A 17675-nucleotide genomic window follows, 5' to 3' on the forward strand; every position below is an offset into this window, starting at 1 on the left:
ATGTACCCATAATTAATTCTGATCCCTGTCACTCAGTTCTCTCTCTAGGGAGGTGCCCCGGACCCATACAAAGTGTATTCCCCCAAGACTCCACCGGAACACTGCTTCTGCTCTCTACAGCCCATGCAGTGGCAAGACACGTCACAATATACTGTAGATATTTAATGAAATGAATAAGTAAATAAATGAAGCTGATAATAACCTGGCTTCATGGCAGCAGTTGCCTTGTCACCTTTTACTGTTCATTCACATGTCACACAGCCAGAGGATGAACTGTTAGTGTCTTCATTCAAGCATTTAACAAAGTCTCGCCGGCATTAAACTGCACTAGATATAGAAATTCTAAGCAAGTGTTCTCTTACTTTCACATCAACAATCTGTTATCAGAGAAGAAAGTGACAGGGCCACAGGATCTCTCACAGTAAAAGATTAAGCCAGGCTTCGAAAGAGGTCAGCGTCCCTTATGGGAGCTGGCTGCCTGTGTGGCCCTGAACTGAACATGCAATGATATCACCTAAAAAACATGTGCAAAGCTGCAAGGAAACAACCCAGGCGGCGTTGTTATTGGCTGAGTTTCGAAAACGGGTGTCATTCAACTTCACCCCTAACCTGCTAAAAAAAAATAATAGCATGAAGCAGGCTTGTCAGCTGCTTAAAGATTAACCAGTTCAGAACAAACACCCCACTTCCCAGGCATGGCAACATCAGAAAGTACAAGTGGCAGCTGATTTATGGGAGTTCTGGACACATTAATAGCCTTTGTGTCACCATAAACACAAGACAAGTCACTGAAGCGAACTCAGCAATGGTCGCTCATTACTAGTGTTCACTATATTTTGGATCTCTGCAGATTTAACTTGTGGCATTATCTGACAGCATTTTCATCTCAAGAGTACTTGTAGGTGATAGATGTGGGTGTCCAAGACATGCAAACTCACTACCAGTCCACCTTACGAATGATCTGGAGATTCATGCCCATTTTGTAAAGCTGTGAGAATCTTCGCTAGCTACCCAAAACCTCCATTCTCTAGGTTAGTGGATTTTATTGTCATACTAGCTATACACTGTGAGCAAAAGACAACTCGGGAAGGCACAGAAAGGGTTGGGGAACCAACGGAACCTCCTTTAATCGAGGATAGAGGGAAAGAAAACTGAAAATAAATGACATGCGTGTGACCAAAATAAATAAAAAAATAGAGTGCTTCTGAGTTGTCCGTCTCCATCAAGTTAAGTTGTAACAATGACAGCTTCCTACCGATGTTGGTTGGTGTTTAAAGGCTGGTTCCCGGAACGGGAAGGCATTGATGGTGAAGACCCGGAAGTGTCGTCACTTGTTGTCCAGCTGACGTTCCTCTGTATTTTAAATGGAAAGAGTTGTTGTGTGAGTGAGAGCGCCACCTCTTGTCCTGGGGTGGTATTGCTTACCTGACTAGAGCCCTGAAGACATCTCCTACTTGCAAGTGTTTGGCAACACATACCTTGGTCCATTATACAATGGTAGAAAACTATGATTCCCAGGGCCGCAGTGCAATATTTAGACAATAAATATGACAATTTAGCAATATAGAAGAGTGGGTAATTTTATATAAGGGAATCTAGAACAAGGAGGAACATCTTTACAAATCAACATTATATTGACAAACAACAGTCAATAGTGAGAGGAGATGTATGGTGGACTAGGAATTCAAAGGAAAGCAGAACAGAAGAGTAATTAGATAAGTCTATGACAAGGGGGAACATGCAGGGGCAGGGGACAATGAGGTGTTCAGGATCCTGACTGCCTGTGAGAAGAAGCTGACGTTAGGTCTGGCAGTGTTGGTCCACAGGCTCTGATACCATCTGCTGGATGGAACGAGGGAAAAGAGAATGCTGGTGGCCTTATGGATGCTGAGCTTTTTGAACCTGTCCATGGCGGAAGGGAGAAAAGTCTTAGTAATGGTCTCTGCAATGTATGTATGGATGTACGATTAGATGCATCACAGTTCCCATACCAGACAATGATGCAACAGGTCAGGATGCTTTCACTGCTGCCCCTATAGAATTTAATGAGAATATGATATGGAAGGCTTGCCTTCTTCTGCCAGGGCAAAATGTGAAGTTACTGCTGTGATTTTTTGGGCAAGGAGGAAGCATTGATAGACCATGTCAGGTCCTCCAGGGGACACATCATCATATAATATGGTACAACATAATACAATACAATTTATTTTTGTATTACCCAAATTTACACAAAGAAGTGCCGCAACAAGCTTTAACAGGCCCTGCCTTTTTACAGCCCCCCAGCCTTGACTCTCTCTAAGAAAACTCCCCAAAATAAAAACCCTTGTAGGGAAAAAATGGAAGAAACCTTGGGAAAGGCAGTTCAAAGAGGGATCCCTATCCAGAGACATCAAGAAGTTTTGGGTTAGCCACCTGTATATTACGTCCTGTCTGCAGATGGTTAGGATTTAGCACACAGATCTTTACAGATCAGAGTCCACAACTGAACTGCTGGTATAGAGACAAGATGGCCGCTTTAAAGGCCACTGTAGGAAATGACGTCATCGGAGGTGCCAGGACCTTGTGGGATTTCTTGAGAATAGTATGCAAGGGATCGAGAAAGACAGTTTGTACACCCCGCCGCCCACTGGTCGGATGTGGAATTAATATTATTCAGACCCTTTAGTTGTCTCCCACTCGCACATGTGTGACACCAGGTAGGTTGGCAATACAATACAATACACTGAACAGAACACAAGTAATCCACAATACAATGTAATAATCAAATGAATAGTGGTCAAACGTTCACTTGTGAAGAGGGGCATAGATGGTAAATAACAAATTGTCTATTCCTTACTGAAATCCATCCATTATCTGACCAGCTTATAGCCCCCAGGTGCCTGCAATGGCAGGGCCAACTCCAGTGAAGCCGTCAGCCCACTCATTCACACACCACACTACCTCATACTAAGCCAAGTTATGGCTGCCAATCAATCTGACATGCAAATCCCTATAATGTGGGAGGAAATCTGAAAATTGCCACGTGTGAAAACTCCATATGGGCAGGCAGTGCTGAGGTGCTCCTCAGTTACATCTGAGGCAGAGTGATGGAGGGGGCTGAATGGCTTCAGGCCTTCATTCAACCCAATGTCATTGTTGCTGTAAACTAAACTCAGACGGCTCACTCTGACGTACTTAGAGCAACCACTGAAATGAACACAAATCCGCTAAAATACAGATCCATAGGAATAAAATAGTAGTACCCTCTGTCGGGCTTCTAAATTTTGGGGTTGATGTTTTTTATATGTTTTGCATGCTAGGGGGCTCATTTCAACCCTCAGATCACATCTTAACTGTTTATTTGTTCACTAATCACGCTAAAACGACTCAACCGATTTTTATGAAATTTTGCATGTACGTTGTTGTTGGTCCAAATCGAGGGTACACAATGTTTCAAATATTTATTTGGGTCGAGTTGAAATTCATGAAATCTAGCAGGGAAATTACTGTTGATACAACTTAAAATCTAGACTTGAAGGCTTTTCAAAAGTTTAGTCGAGAAATGGGCCATAAAAGGAGGGGGATGCAAAGCCAAAACCGCACGATTGCACCAAACGGTTCAGCTGACGGCAATGAATTTGGCGTATTCTTTAGGTCTGGCCCTACACACAGTGAAGGCTTCATGCCACGTCAGTGATTCAATGGAAACGACTCATCACTCAGAAACAGCTATGTCTCCTTTCAAACATTTTGCAATTATGTTATTGTTCAAGCAATTTAAAATATAGGCTTCATGGAGTTTCAAGAAATTCATTGGGAAATTGTAATGGGAGAACCAACACCACAGAAACCACAAATTACTCCAAAACAGCTGAGTGGATGTCCATAACATCTTGCATGTATATTATAATTAACCCACCTTAACATAGAGAGTTTATGGAGTTTCAAAAGATTCATTGTGAACAGAGATTCAATAGAGGGAACAACACAAAAATAGAAGTTGTGCCAGTGTACATGCCATGTGAATGATTTAATTATTCTACTAGCTGTCCAGTTTATTAAAGTGGAATTAAACATCTACCCATGAAACCACACAAAAACACGAAATACATACTTGTAGCCTTTATGGTGCCAACCCAGCAAGAAGTGACCATAAATATGGAACCTAAACATTCACAAAAGCAACAACTCGTAAGAGCAGAGGAGTTGATAGATGGTGTAGACAGTGACAAAAGGGTCAACATTTTAAAACACAAATATTTAATTTCTTAACTTAACCCATTATCCACCTTAATAAAAGGATATGTGCCTTTGTGTCTGTGTGTCTGAGTATCTATGTGTCCATCCAGTTGCTATTTCTTTATCATTCTAACAGGTGGCACATCAAACATTTGTAGCAATAAACTGCATTGCATTGCATAAATGCTCCTGATGTGCCATCTGTTGGAATGACAAATGATATATATACATTGGATGTGTCATTCCAGCATTCACAAAGACCATAGCAAAGGTTTAGGGTAGCCCCCCTGTATACTTGAAAACAGATGAAAATACTGTATGTCTTTTCAGAACGAGTTCAATACAGAACTGATTCTAACAAAATGATGTCTGTATAGGTTCTTGAGAGAAAATGAGGTCAGGAGTGTTTGGACTGGAAGTGAGGTCAGGAGCGTCAGGCGGGACTTCCTTCTGATGACCTGCAGAGGAGGAAAGAGAGAAAGTGTCATCTGACAGCACCAACCCCTCATCCGGCAGATAATCACACTGATTCAGGCCCGTAAACTGTCTTTTAATTGCATGTGTATGACAAGCAAATGGCACATCAAAACCTTGGTAGTAATAAAATGCATTGCTACAAATGTTTGTGATGTGCCATCTGTTGGAATGACAAATGAAGCATATAAACCGCATGTGTCATTCCAACAGATGGTACATCAAAACATTTGTACTAATAAAATGCATTGCTACAGATGTCTGTGATGTGCCATCTGTTGGAATTAAAAATGAGATATATACAATGCATTTGTCATTCCATCTGATGGCACATCACAGACAGTAATAAAATGAATTGCTGCAAATGTTTGAGACATAGGAAGACACAATAGATGCTTATCCTATTAATAAGGTGGATAATGGGGAAAGGTAAGAAATCAAATATTGTGTTTTTAAATGTTGTTCTTTTTGTCATTGCTGGCTGTACCCTCTGTCATCTACACCACCTCTCTAACAATTTCTCTGCTCTCACATGTTGAGAAGTTGTTTTTGTGCGTGATTGGAGTCCATAATTATGGTAACTTCTTGCTGGGTTGGCTGCATGAAGGATACTTATTTGTATCTCCTGGTTTAATGTAGTTTCATGAGTAAATGTCTAATCCCACTTTAATGAACTGGATGGCTTGTTGAAAATGGAATCATTCCTACAGCATGTAAGTAGGCACAACTTTGGCTTTTGCGTTGCCCCCTCTGTCAAACCTCTGAAACCATTCAATATACAGTATATGTCTCTGTTATATGCCATTTGGCATGGGTTTCATAAAAGCAGTGTTAATGACTGTGATGCTCTTGTTGGAATGACAAATGCAATGCATCTTATTACTACAAATGTTTTTGATGCGCCATCTGTTGGAATGACAGGGATATAGCAAACAGATGGACACAAAGACAAATGCACAGACAATTATCCTTTTATTAAATTGGAGGCATTCCAGCAGATGGTGTACATTGATTACTTTGATTGCAGCCCCTCTTAGATGGGTAGCACAGCTAGTTAAATATACCTGGGCAACGCTGGGTACTTCAGCTAGTAAGAAATAAATACAAAATGGATAACACTCGGACTTTTACTTGTCTTTGAAATTCACAAACATTTTTGAAGACTTTTAATGCATACAATTTTTTTTGCTTTCTTTTAAATTGCTTATGTGTCAAGAATTTTCCTTTCTTTATCTTTAATTTTATTTATTTTTATAACAAAGTATTCACACACACACAGCTGTCCCATAACAGGGGGAGGAGGTCAGACTAGCCAAACCAGGCAAATGTGCAAACTGTGCCTTCTGTAAGTGTTTGTTTTTAATTAATTTACTGCTACAGATGAGTAACAGTGCATCCATCAGTCTGATGGAATCCAGCAGAACATTTTGTTGATTTTCCAACAACACAGACTTGGTGGGTAGTTTACAGCGGGTTCTATGTACAGCTCTGTTCTAACAGTTCTAGAAAAATTGCTTTATGTTACTGGCATTGAATGCATGACAGTTTTGAAAGCAAATGTTTCAGGGCAAAATGTTGGCAGTTTGAAATATAAAAAAAGAATGTATACATTTAAAAAATAAATAAATAATTGATTTTGATTAAAACTAAGACATTAAATTTGTAAAACTACAACTCCAGATTTTCTGTTGTTTAACTTTATTGGCTTAGGCAGTCCAGTCTGGTGTTTATTTTAATAACACTTTGCCAAAAAATGTACGTTTTTTTTTTGTCACATGTGTCACACATGCATGCCAGAGGACTTCCTCACGGGCTCCATCGAGGTATTTGTAGTTACTCACCGAGATGACAGAAGGTGCTGCTGCTAACTCTGTCATCACCTTCTTTTCCCACAGCACCAAGAAGCCATGTGGCATTTGACTCCGGCCCTTCTGGTCCAGGCACCATAAAACCTCAGGGGTCCCGGAATTTAGGAGGAGTCATTACTGGCTTAAGTGACCCGCTGGATGGAGCTCTGCTAGCAGAGACTGCAACGTCGCAACTCTACCAGCCCTCGCTCGGAACTTACATTGAAGAGCACTGTTTTCTTTTTATATTCATTTGTCTAGAGACAATAAAAGGGACGAGCCAGCTGGCACCCCAAACTTTCTTTAGCTGTCCAGACACCTGACATTACTACACCCATCCACACATGAATCAATACAGGAGAATCTTACAGTATCTTACATGCTGAATTCAAATATCTAATTAGAATTTCTTTATGATGCAAGGATTTTAAGTGACATCCCTCCATCCATCCATCCATTATCCAACCCGCTATATCCTAACTACAGGGTGACGGGGGTCTGCTGGAGCCAATCCCAGCCAATACAGGAAACAAACCCGGGGCAGGGTGCCAGCCCACCACAGGGCGCACATTCACACACACACACACACACATAAACACACAAACACACCAAGCACACACTAGGGACAATTTAGAATCACCAATCCATCTAACCTGCATGTCTTTGGACTGTGGGAGGAAACTGGAGCACCCGGAGGAAACCCACGCGGACACGGGGAGAACATGCAAACTTCATGCAAGGAGGACCAGGGAAGCAAACCTGGGTCTCCTAACTGCGAGGCAGCAGCGCTACCACTGCACCACCGTGTGCCGCCTTTAATTGACACCCAAATAAATTTACAATAAGTGTATATTTACATTACATAACTTTAGATAAACTTTATTAATCCCATGGAGAAATTCAAACGCATACACCAACAGAAACATAAAAAAAAAACACGGATACAGACTCACAGGACAGATAATACAGCCAATTAATTAATCGGTCAATAAATAAATAAATAAAGACAAAAGACAGAAGAGAGATTGTGGTATCGTGTTAAATTAAACATAGAGAGAGACCGTCAAAGGTAGTTTTATAAAGGAAATTCTCATGTTTGAACCTGGGACTGTGCTTTTGAGATTGTGTTTGGAGTTTGAGGTGCTGCAACACCCTCTGCTGGTCACAATATATATTATTATGTATGTATGTTGTGGAAGACCAGCCCCGGGACACAGACGGACAGACACCAGATGTCCAAAAAAACACACGTTTATTACACTTCTGGTAATACACATTACCACACAAAGCCCAAAACCAAATCCTCAATCCCTTCCTTCTCTTCTCTTTCTTTCGCCCTCACTCCTCTCCAAGCTCTGTCCACCTCATCCCAACTTCGGCTCGTCTACTGGAATGAGCCGTCCCCTTTTATAATACCCAGGATATGCTCCAGGTGCTCCATGACGATCTTCCTGCAGCACTTCCTGTTGTGGCGAAAGGCTCTGTAGCCGCAACCCCTGTTCTACTTCCCAGAGACCTGTGTGTTCTGCTTCCAAGTTCTACTCCCATGGACCCCAGGTGAATTAGGAAGGGTGCCCTCTCACGGCCCCCCCCGTTCTTCCAGGCATCCCCAGCCATCCGCCACAATATATATATATATATGGTTGAAATAGTTTTACTGTCAAATAATGCAAAGAGTACGCGACACGTGTTTCGCCCTAAATTCTGGGCTCATCAGGCGTACACACTCTACTGCACCCCCCTCTTGGGGAATCGAACCTCGGACATCAGCGCCAGAGGCGAAGCCTCTAATGTTGTGCCACAGTGTGTGGTTCGTTCATTTGACAGCATGCAGATCAGGGTAATTACATTCATGGCATTCATAGTCCAAATCACAATCTGATTGTATGGGTGGTTACCTACCAGGTAACGCTTGTGGTTGGTCAGCAAGTCGGCTAACATCCACCACGGTGCCCTCTTTCAGTTGCGAGAAGCAGATCATAGAATGGTTGAAATAGTTTACTGTTAAATAATGCAAAGAGTACGCGACTCGTGTTTCGCCCTAATTCTGGGCTCATCAGGCGTACACACTCACTGCACCCCCCCTCTCGGGGAATCGAACCTCGGATGTCATATATATATATATATATATACTAGTGGGGAGGCCCCACTGTCACTTGGGTTGGAGTAAAGTGAAACAATTTCCATTTATTATTTGGCAATTAATTTATTATTCGAATATTGTTCAAAAGTCAAGCTGTCATTATTAACGAATAATGGATTATAGTTGCTATGAGTGATTTAGAGTGCCTTACGATACACAATGTTTTTTGTTTCGCCATTAGGAGCAAGTACAACATATAAATTCTTTCCTAATCCAACCCTGGAACAGGCGACATATAACTGGCCACGTGTAAAGCACGATTCTTTGAGGTAAACTCCAGTAACTTTAAGTGATTGTATTTGTGCTTTACTTATGGACATCACAAATGCAAGACATGCAGAAAATTGAAGTCGCTAGAATTCGAAAGGGAGTTCATTGGAAATCATAGGTATACATGGAATGAATGATTCCGGGTTAGAATAGTAGCCTCTATTACGTGTGGATGACATGACAGGGTTGGCACATTGTGACTTATTTATTATATATATATAGTATATAGAGTGAGACTTCTGAACTTTTTTGAGACTCTCCCCGACGGGATGACACCCAGAAGCACGACAACTGCCGCGTCTGTTAAGTGTTACTTGTCCATTGCCGATGCAACCACGGATTTGCAGCACCACAGAAACAACTACAAGCTGACTGCTGCCACCCGCAAAGTGCCAGTCCGATAGGTGATGCAGGGGACATTATAACTTGGCCACTGACCTGGCTCCGACCCTTTCTGTTTGCTGTGTCTGTGTATAATAAAATGGTAGATCCTGCTACAATAAATAAGCTTGCTGTTCCTGTTTCGAGTCGAATAAAGCTGGCTTTGCTAAAGTACTGAGACTCGGCCTTTGGGGAGCAAGACACCAACTCAAGTGTCACAATACATAAGCACATGCTGGGAGTGTTTCATCTTAAAGGTAGAATTACAAAATTTTCTGTTCTACTTGGCCTCAGGAATGTCCCTCGTAAAGGTCCAGTAGATGTCAGGAAGCATAATGGGACTCCACCTGCCTTGGTATCAGGAAAACCATGATGGACCCGTTCTCTTGCTCATTACTGACTATTTCGAGAGAAAAATCCAGTTGAGATGATTTTTTAAAGATGCAAACAGATAGATGTTTACACTTTGACGTCCAATCTCCAACTGTGCCTCATACAGGGAGAAGACTCCTCATGTCCAAACTCAACCACCTGCAAACAGATTTATTTTATGTCCATCGAGAAAGTTATGAAATGTTAAAAAACAGCAATAAGAACATTTTAATCCTGAAGTAAACTTTAAAAAAACCCATACACCTTAATAAGTGTTTATATGTTATATACACAGCCTTAACAAAGACATAACTCAAAAAACTATTGGTGATAGAATAAATCTGCATACATTTCTGAAATCAGCGTGAAAATTGACTTTTAAAACACGCTTAAGGTGTCTGCAACACTTGTTGACCCGTGTTGTACATCTGAATATGTTCTAAGAAATACACTCAAAAAAGATTAAACTTGCCAGTGTTCTCAGAGTAATAAAGAGCAGAATGCATATATAATTTGTTAAAGGCGGTAACAGAGCTTAAAGGATAAGTTTGGTATTTTTTAAGTCAAAGCTATTTCTTCCCAAACATGCTAGGTATGAATTTGCCAAGTCAGTCAGTCGTTTTCTAACCCACTTAATCCTGAACAGGGTGGTAGGGTGTGCAGGAGCCCATCCTGGTTAGCATAGGGACCAAGGCAGGAACAATCCTAGGACAGGGTGCCAGTCCATTGCAGGGCAAACACGCATGGAGAACATGCAAACTGCACACAGGGACGACCCAGGATGCGAACCCTCGTCACTTTGCTGCAAGGCAACAGCACTACCACTGCACCACCATGCCACCCCATTTACCAAGTGTGTGTTCTGAAAATAATTACCTTCTATAAATTAAAAAATATATGTTTTACCCATACCGCCTCTTTACATTATAGTCTATGGGGCATGGAGGAAAAGCTTAAAAACGTATTGTGGTGGATTGCCGGCTTTCGATTCCGGCTCTCACCCCCAGGCCACCAGGAGGAGCTCTCCCAACAGCGTAAACGTCACCCAAGTTCCAGCAGGGTCTCATGGACTATGTAGTTTTTATACGCAGCCCTGCTGGATACCTTGGGGGCCACCAGGAGTCACTGTAGGAGGACTCGGGGGCTCTTATGTGCTCTATAACCCGGGAGTATGTCATGGTCACGTGACAGGAAGATATGATGTGCTCCCGGGTTGAAGAAAAGGACTGTTTACCCTGACCCGGAAGGGAAAAGGAACTGTGGACTGATTGGACAGAAACACTTCCGGGTCAGGGGATATAAAAGGACGATGGGAAATCCCAGACACTGAGCTGAGCTGGGTGGAAGGGTGGCAACGCGTCTGGGAGTGGAGGATTGAGTTTATTGTTATTGATTTATTATTGAGTATTGTGGAGAGGAGGGTGCTTTGTGCACTTTATTATTATAATAAATATTCATATTTGGACTTTTACCTGGTGTCTGACGTGTAGTCTGAGGGTTCAAGGGGTCACGGAGACCTTAATCTGTCACAGTATCAAATATGTCCATTTTCAATCCAAGACAGCTGTCGAGTATTGATCCAAGTCTTCCAATTACACACACATTGTTAAATAGTTTACAAATGTCATTTTTGAGCAAATAAATACCAGTATTATGAGATTCTGACATAAATAATATGGATTATTATTTTTATCTCTCTATTATGATAAAAAAATCCTGGGACGAAACGAGACTTTTTAGCTTGCGACGAGACGTGACTTTTAAAGAGAGAAACTTTCACGTCCCACGAGACGAGACTTTGTGCCAAGAGATTTAACGACGCCCGGGGCCGGAAATAGAGTAGATGACAAAGAAGAACATCATAAAGAATTCAAAAACATTAGCGTGATACACATGCAGAGCAGGTTAGAGATAATGAAAGTACGAAAATTCAAAAGTCTCAAAAAAATGATAGTAAAGATCGCCTTAGCGCAAACAAATGAAAATGATTACTTGGTGAAATAACGGAACATCGAAAAGAGATGGAATATATTGTTCGGATTTAAACTTTAAGTTGGGGACTTGTAGCTTGCCTAATTCGTGTTGCCATCAGGGAAAAGTAGTGTTATTTCCCAATGAAGAGGCGTATCCATGAGAATTAAAAGATTTGTTGTTTGGTGAAAGTGAAATCCATATATGCGAGCGGCAGAGATGCGAAGTGGTTTGCGCATAGCACAAGCTGGGGGGGTTGGTGAGTGAAGCAAGCAGGGTTCAAAGCCCCCTAGTTATTAATATTATTATTAATATTTTAAACAAAGACCAGTCATGTGTAATAGCTCAGCATTTAGTGCTGCTGAGAGGTTTATTCTCTAAAGACCAAATCACAGTACACTTTTTCTGCAAGGTGATTGGTTTAGTTTAAATTCACTTCCGTATTCACATGACAATTCACACATGGGAATAGAAAACGTATCCTTACCACAAGAAAAAAATACTAGGAATGTGCAATAAAAGTATTATTTCTAGATCCCTTTTGTTATCACAAATGTGTCAGAAATACAGAAGGCACAGACCAGTACTTGACAGCTGTGTTGGCTTGAGAAATGGACTCATTTGGTTAAGTTTTTAAGCTTTTGCTCCATGTCCCATAACCTCCATTGTAAAATGCCAGAGCAGTCAACACATTTTTTTTTAATTTATGGAAGGCAATTTAATTTAGAGGGCGGCACGGTGGCGCAGTGGGTAGCGCTGCTGCCTCGCAGTTGGGAGACCTGGGGACCTGGGTTCGCTTCCCGGGTCCTCCCTGCATGGAGTTTGCATGTTCTCCCCGTGTCTGTGTGGGTTTCCTCCGGGCGCTCCGGTTTCCTCCCACAGTCTAAAGACATGCTGGTTAGGTGGATTGGCGATTCTAAATTGGCCCTAGTGTGTGCTTGGTGTGTGGGTGTGTTTGTGTGTGTCCTGCGGTGGGTTGGCACCCTGCCCGGGATTGGTTCCTGCCTTGTGCCCTGTGTTGGCTGGGATTGGCTCCAGCAGACCCCCATGACCCTGTGTTCGGATTCAGCGGGTTGGAAAATGGATGGATGGATGGAATTTAATTTAGAACAGGACTGGCAAATTCATATATAGTTTGTTTGTGAAGAAATAAATTTGATAAGATCTGAGCTTACCCTTTAATTGCTGCAGTAACATGTCATAAAACTTGTTATCTTCTATTGTCTTAGAATATTAGAAAAATTTTGAGAACAGGCTATTCAGTCCAATAACTCTCGGTGGTCTTCCCCACTTTGTCAAGGACCATTATTGTATTTTAAATTTATTTCAGATTTTTACTGTATTAACGTAAGACCTTCTAGGAAGGTTAGGTTTCTTCAGTATCCTCTGTGTTTCATGAGATTCTTTATTTAAAGCCTTTGATTAATGTTTTGATTTTTATTGATCCTTTATGGAAATCCCTGACACTATTTTGTGTCTGGTTGCCATGAGGTTTGTCAAGGAGTTTGCGACTTTTGGTGCTATTGAAGTGATCCTATAAAAAGTTTCCGTGTCTGCCAATCAGTGTCTGACATTGGCATGACTTACTAACAGAGTTTTTGCTGTGTTCCTTCGTGTCTGATTCTGGTTTGGACCCCAGTTTTGTTTACGGATCTCGCTTTTGTCTAACCCTTGGTGTTTTGGTTTTGACCTTTGCTTTCATTTTGACTTCTCTTCCTGGTCCTTCCTAATATCTGTCTGTCATCTGTGGACATCAGGACACACTTAATTCCTCCAAAATAACATCAAGTCAAGTTTTGAATGTCCCTAAAGTCCTGGTATCTACCACACTACTTGGTCACTTAACCATGGATGAATAGTGACGCCAAACAGCTGCTCAGGGAAAGGGACAAAGCCTTTAAATTAGGAGACACCTCAGCCTGTAGAACTGCCAGAGCTAACCTCAAGAAGGGCATCAAGTCTGCTAAACTAATATACAAACAATGGATTGAGGAGGACTTTGACAGTAACTCAAACTCACAGCGGATGTGGCAAGGCATCCGATAAATCACGGATTACAAAAAGAAAAATGACGTACAATACACACTGGCCAATAACTTAACAGTTTCTTTGCACAGTTTGACAAGGACAATAACCAGCCTCCAGTCAGCTTTGAGCTGACCGGAAACTCACGGCCTTTGGTCGTGCACATTGTCACACACGTGTGTTTAGGAGACAGCTAAAGGGCTTAAATACAGGTAATTCCATGCCAGACCAGGGGGTGGCGGAGTGCACTAATTTTCCCTCTCGATCTTTTGCAGACCATTTTAGGGAAATCCCACCCAGCTCTGGGGCAGCCACTGACGTCACTTCTGGTTCCAGTATTGATGACATCACTTCCGCTACTGGCCTTTAAAGCTGCCATCTTGCTTCATAGAGATCAGTTCTGTTTTGGACTCTGTTGAATGAGCATGGCTCTATATATCAATCAGTTTTGCAGCCGTAAACGATTAAATGGGTGGCTGCCCCAAACCTTCTCGATGTCTTGTGGTCGTTTTTGTGACAACATTCATGATGTGTGGCTGGCACTCAAAAACATCAATACAAGGAAGGCAGCAGGTCCTGATAATGTGCAAGGATGTGTGCTCCAGGCCTGCGCTGACCAATTAGCGGAGGTATTTACACACATATTCAACTGCTCTCTCTCCTCAGGTGTAGTCCCCTTGTGCCTGAAATCCACAACCATTGTACCTGTTCCCAAACAACCGAGGATAACCTGTCTTAATGACTATCGACCAGTTGCTCTCACCCCTGTCATCACAAAGTGCTTTGAACGACTGGTATTCACCACACATCAAAGCCTCCACCCCAACTGATCTAGACCAACACCAGTTTGCCTATCGGTCAAACAGATCAACTGAGGACGCCATCTGTGTGGCTCTACATGCTGCCCTCTTGCACCTGGAAAAGCCCAACACCTATGTTAGGATGCTGTTCATTGACTACAGCTCTGCATTTAATATCATCATACCTAACCAGCTGATCCAAAAACTCCATGCACTAGGACTTGCTCCGTCCATATGCAACTGGTTACTGGATTTTCTCACCAACCGCCCCCAGTCTGTCAGGATGGGCAAACACAAATCCTCCACCCTTACCTGAGCACTGGTGTGCCGCAAGGATGTGTATTAAGTCCCCTTCTCTATGCGTTCTTCACCCATGACTGTCAACCCATCCACCAATCAAACATTATTGTTAAATTTGTGGATGATACAACTGTCATCGGGCTTGTAACAGACAACAGTGAAGCTGCATATAAGGAAGAGGTTCAGAATCTGACAGAATGGTGCAACACCAACAACCTGGTCTTAAATACCAAAAAGACCAAAGAAGTTATTCTGGACTTTAGGACCACTAAAAAGACCAATCACAGTCTGATAACAATCAATGCAGGTCCTGTGGAGAGAGTTTCCAGCTTTAAGTTTCTAGGAGTCACCATCTCAGAGGACCTGTCCTGGGCTGACAACAACTTGGCTATAATAGGCAAAGCACAACAATGCCTCTATTTTCTCAGGAAGCTAAGGAGAGCTGACCTCCCCCAGAAGCTGCTGGTTAATTTCTATAGATGCACTATAAAGAGCATTTTAACTAACTGCATGATGGTCTGGTACAACAGCTGCACCATGGCTGCTAAAGAAGCCCTGCAGCGGGTCGTAAAAACAGCAGAGGCCATCATTGGGACTGAACTACCATCACTCGAACTCTCGTATAAGACTCGCTGTGTGAGAAGGGCCAAAAACATTCTCAAGGACAAAACTCATCTTGGAAATTCTTTGTTTGAGCTCCTCCCGTCAGGCAGACGCTTTAGGTCAATCCGTGTACGCGCAAACAGACTAAAAAAGAGCTTTTTCCCATCTGCCATAAACTTTCTGAACTCTGAATCTCCTCAGTCTGAGATCATTTTTAATTGAACATGTGCAATAAGCTATATTGGTAATGTGCAATATACTGATGTAATACAATATATAATATGTAATGTACTATTCATTAACAGGTGCAATAACAATTTATGCTGCTGTATGTTGAGCAATAATAATTTGCTCTGGTTACTTGATCACTTAACACCGTGTATGACATATTTGGAATTATTTGACTTTTCTTTAAATGCACCTTGGGGCTGTCACAAAAAGTAATTTTGTTGTGTTACACAATGACAATAAAGTGCTTGAACTTGATCTTGAACATGTGTCTATGGTCTTCTGTGTGAATAAAAACTTCCTAATGTTTGTGTGAAATTTAGGCTGTTGATCTATTAACCAGGTGTATTATGCCTTTAGGGAGTGTATCATCCTTACCAGCGACTTCTGTAACTTCCAAACAATGAACAGCCTGTAGAATGTTATGACAGCATAGCTTAAGCCATGTAATTAATTTCAATGACTCTCTAAAAATTAATGTCACTTTGAAGAAAGTTCAAATGTTATCAGAAGACTACATCAGCAAGGTGGCATCGAGGCTGGCATTACTACCGTACAGTAGGGTCCAGATCCGTGTGAAATCTGCACGTTTTCCCAGCATCCTTCTTGTGATATTCTGGGTTCCTCGCCAATACAAAGGCTATGCACACATATGATTGAAGACACCGAAATGACCAGGAATTGAAGAATATGTGGGTGTGGGCGTGAAAATTCCCTGTAATAGACAGGCACCCCATTTATGGCTGTGCCCCATGCTAGTAAGTTAAATACAAGAAATCTTGGTCAACCTCTACCGTTACACCATTGAGAACATCCTTACCAGATACATCACAGTGTGGTTTGGTGGCCTGGCTTGCCAAGATGGCAAACTTCTCTACAATCTTCCACCCGCTGTCTCAAGAAGGGTGAATCCATCATCTCTGATGCCTGCCATCCAGCTCTTTCCCTGTTTTCACTTCTGCCTTCTGGTAAAACTCACCTCACCACTCGCTCCACCCAATTTAGAGACAGTTTCTTACCTCAGGCCATGAGGTCAATGAACTCTCATGAAATCTGAACTTCCTTGCCCTGTGCTGCCCTCATTTGCTTAACCATGTGTAAATCTGATGTGTGTCACTTCTGCACTTAAAAATAACGGTTCTTTAATGACACTTCACTGGGTTGCGTGGCTCCTTGTACAGCAGGGGTGTCCAGCTCCAGTCCCTGAGGTCCGCAGTGGATGCAGGTTTTCATTCTAACCATCTTCTTAATTAGTAAACAGTTTGTGCTGCTAATTAACGTCTTTTGCCTTCGTTTTAATTACCTTGACTAGGTCCACTTAGTTGTTTCTTTTTCCTTAATTAGCAGCCAGACAATAATTAGACACAAACTGTGCCTTCACACGTGCCCATCACATAGTATATGAAAATAAAGAAAGGTGAGCCCTGCATGTAAGGCTGATCTGCTCAGGTCACCAAAACATGTTGATGGTGTTCTTAGAAAAAATAGAAAATCAACCATTTTGAAAATGTCTGCTGTGGTAGAATGAGAGCAGCAACAAGTCATGGAATTAAATAACGGGTTTAATTAACAGCAAGAATTGGCTTCTCATTAAGAAACTGGTTGGAGTTTGAAGCCCTGATTTAGCTGATCATCTGTTGGCTCACTTTTCATCTCAATCCTGAAATCGTGACACAGTGTTTTGATTACCTAATCAGTTAGTTTATTTATTTAAAAGCCTAAGAATACTGTAGTATAACTAATACGTTGTTTTTACAGTTATGATGGAGGCAGAGAAATATATACAGACAATAAGGATGATCGTATTAAATGCCACGATATATACAGAGTGAAAAACAGAGCTATACAGAGCAAGACATGACAAAGATTAAGAGTAGTGCAAAAAACAGTGGAACAAGTGCAGATGGTAAAAACAGGTAAACACAGACGGCAATACACACTCCTAAAAATGAAGGTGCCAGACTGGTTCTTCACTGCGATGATGCCATAGAGGGGACCGTTTCTGGTTCTTAATCAAACCATCCACATGAAAGTTCTACAAAG

The sequence above is a fragment of the Erpetoichthys calabaricus genome, chromosome 3 (assembly GCF_900747795.2).
Source record: "Erpetoichthys calabaricus chromosome 3, fErpCal1.3, whole genome shotgun sequence".
In the NCBI taxonomy this organism is placed as follows: Eukaryota; Metazoa; Chordata; class Cladistia; order Polypteriformes; family Polypteridae; genus Erpetoichthys; species Erpetoichthys calabaricus.